Below are 3389 nucleotides of genomic sequence, written 5' to 3'. Positions count from 1 at the left end.
AGAGGGGGACTTTGAGAGATGGGGCCTTGAGGTCCTGTAACAAATGTTTCTCTCTTCCTGACTGCTGCAAGATGGTTGTTTGAAAACAGTTTATGAACATGATTTGGAGACAATGGCTTTGGAGAATTCTTACATTTCTACACAGAAGAAACCGAAAGGGCTTAGGGAAGGCAATCCAACCAAGGAAGGTGTCTTGAAGCTTACCTTTGCAATGAAAAATTCAGTTTTCTGTGAGGGGAGATTGACAGAGGTGACAATGAATACTATGTGGATAGTTAAAACCCTTAATTTCTCTTTCTGCATCATCCCTTCTTTCTTTATTTGTCTTTTAATAAAAAAGCTTTACATAAACACATTAGTTTATTGCAAGAAAGAAAAACAAAAATTAATCTAAGGCCTTTGTCTTAAATCAGCTTAAGCTATTTTTTTTTTTTGGTACATTCTAGGGATACAGTACAGTTACATTCATTACTGGGATCCTGTACCTTTACATGACAGGTCCTGGTTCTCATTTTTTCCCCTCGTTCCTACCCTCCCTTCACCCCCCTCCCCTCCCCACTTAGAAACACTTTAATTCCATTTTTTCATTCTCTCACATTTTTCCCTTCCCTATTTTTAGTGACTATTTTAAATGTTTACATAATTTGTTTAGTAAAAAAGATTTTGCATCAGTAAAGTTTTCAAATTAGCTAATATTTGAATTATGTGCTTTATATGTAGTTTACCTAAAATGCGAAATCTGTCAGTGTACCAGTGTTTAACCTCTGTATACTAATTTGTATACACTTTGAAATTGTGCTGCAGAACTAGTGTGTGCTTCTTATATAATACGTTTCATAATGTCTATGAAATTAAAGAAAAATTGATAAAAATTAAAATAAAATAAATCAGTTTCAGCTATATGATATTTTTTTAAATTGTACTACATCTTTTTTGCTATCCTCTCTGAAGCTTTTAGACCTGTTCTTCAATTCACATTGAGATCACCCACCCCAACCCTCCCCACTGAAAACTATATAACCTCTTACAGACAGTAGTGTTCCCAGTCTTGGTGTAACATGATATTGTACTGAGCTACTTGGTCCCTTTTGATCCTTTTTCTCAATGACAGGTTCAGTTGTCTGCTACTGTAAGAGGCATTTTCTGTCAGCATCTCAATGCGTAGCTCATTGCCCACTGAAACATGGGATAAGTAATTTATTTCCAGTAAGTCTGATTGTTTTCTTATATGCATTAAAAATGTTTTAAAGTCTTCTTTTGCCTATTTTGATGACTGACTTCTCTTGCTAGTATTTTTGTCATTACTACTGGCAGTCCGAAGTCCAAGGTGGAGCTGCTATTTATTTCTCACATGCCACTAGTCCTTCAGTTTTCATAGTTACAGGAAGGGCAAAAGCTGAAGGCAAACTGACAACCACTACCTGGGTCACTGTCTTATTCCCATCTGTAGGGTTTTCTTCTACCAGCTGCAAAGTTTTCACATCGTGTTCCTGCTGTTTTGTCACTGCTTCCAATTTAACCTCTGACCTTTTTATGTTGGCACTGATAACTCATGAAGGAGTCTGGCCTGACGCCTTCTGGGCAGGCCTGGATAGTCTCATAACAGGCGTTCCATGGGCTAGGAAACAGGTGAGCGTTCTCACAGCCAGGGGGTGCCAAAAATGTAATGCTCCCCGACCCAGGCAGGCTTGACTTTGTCTGTACTAGTTGTGTGGCTGGAATGGTGATAATTGTGGCAGGCTGCATGGTGATTTTGTCTCTGTTTTCAGCAGATGCTGGCATTGCAGTAGGGACTGTCTGAATGACTACCTTTGGAGAGGTTGCTATGGTTGGACTGGTGCTGGTTAGTAATGGTGCACCTGCATTAACTGACTGAATGGCCATAGTTGAAATATTCTGACCCAGTGATGCTGTCACAGCAGGTACCTGCATTGCCACACGAACTGTCCTTGGAAGTCCTGTGCTGCGGCTGTTGATGTGGATGCCACAGTAGGAGACCTGGGTGAAGCATCCTGACTGAGGGAAGTGATACAGTCCTAGCCACACCTTTCTCTGCTCTGGAACAATTGATAGGAGCTGAGTTTTTGCCACCACGAACAGAAGCTGCTTCTTTCAGGAGTCTCTCCATAGATAGTGACACTCACTCTAAGGACTTCTCGTCAGCAGCTGCTGCCAAATCTTCATTACAGTTCCTGCTTTTGTCATCATCGATGACCACTATATTTTGGGGCATATCCTTGAACTGATATGCAAGCCTCTGGCCTTCAACCTTTGCAAGAATTCCCCTTTGGTAGTAGTATCTCAAAGTACATCTTATAGTTTCATAGTTCATGTCTGGCTTGTTCTTATGCTTTCCCCAAAGCTTAGAGAAAGCCTTTGAATCCACAAGTTTAAATATGTCCTTTTCTCTCTGAATCTATTTAATATACCAAGGACAGGTATTTTTATCTTTTTTTTTTTTTTTTTTTTTTTTTTTTTTTTTTTTTGTACCGGGGATTGAACTTGGGTCCAAGGCAGGCCACCGAACCATTGAGCTAAATCCCTGGCTCTGGGTATTTTCATATTGAAGTAGATCTAAAAGAAACTCCCACAAATAGGTTACATTTCCTTTTCCTTCTCTGGGTTTCTCCTTGATACCTAACTCAGGAGACCCACTGGAAATTGGTGGTTGCTAGGTCTTTGGTTTACAGCCAACTCTTCTTTTTCATTGGTCCATGGCTATCTGGTGATGTAGGAATGGGAAAAATATCCATGGATTCAGACTCTTCTACTGACACCTGCACTACTGTTTCTGTAATAACATCTGGCCTCACAGCCACATGGATAAATTCTAGAGTTGATACACAAGGAGGGACAAACACTTTCACAGGACTTCTGGGATCCCTCAAGCAGGCAGGAGACTCCATATGAAGCAGGGCCTTGGCAGTTTCAATCATCTTATTAATATCATGTGCATTACTGCTATGAACTGATGCTTCCATGGCCCAGATGAGCAGGTCCAGCTTGTTCGTGGGTCTCTCGGGCAGAGACGTCGCCATGTTTTTCCCAGGGTGGGAGATGCTGCTTCACATTGACTTCCTCTGTGAGCAGTGTATGGGAGAGGAGGACAGGGACACAGGCCACAGAGCCGACACACCTGTCTCATCCCTTAATTTTCCCTAGGAACCTCTTCCCTGGAAAGATAGCTCTTCAATCATACTCTCCTCTCTTATACAGTCTATGGGACCTTTACATCCATCCAACCCATCCAAGGACTTGAGCTGTTCCTTCTCTTTCCTGTGTTTCATGGCAGTCAATGACTACCATTCCCTCCTATCCCAATGTATAGGTATAGTGCATCCACAGGTATTTAGTGGCCCTCCCTGGAGAAGCATTCTATCGGGGGGGGC

The 3389-nt window shown here is 41.5% G+C and overlaps 1 pseudogene; it reads right to left on the bottom strand.

The window, feature by feature from the left end:
- Positions 1 to 1219: 1219 nt before the first annotated feature.
- On the bottom strand, positions 1220 to 3038 carry LOC104871414 (annotated as a pseudogene).
- Positions 3039 to 3389: the final 351 nt, after the last annotated feature.

This window comes from Fukomys damarensis, unplaced genomic scaffold (assembly GCF_012274545.1).
Source record: "Fukomys damarensis isolate Sample0158 unplaced genomic scaffold, DMR_v1.0_HiC HiC_scaffold_1, whole genome shotgun sequence".
Lineage (NCBI taxonomy): Eukaryota > Metazoa > Chordata > Mammalia > Rodentia > Bathyergidae > Fukomys > Fukomys damarensis.
The sequence above is the reverse complement of the archived record's forward strand: the minus strand, read 5'-3'. Positions and strand labels throughout refer to the sequence as shown.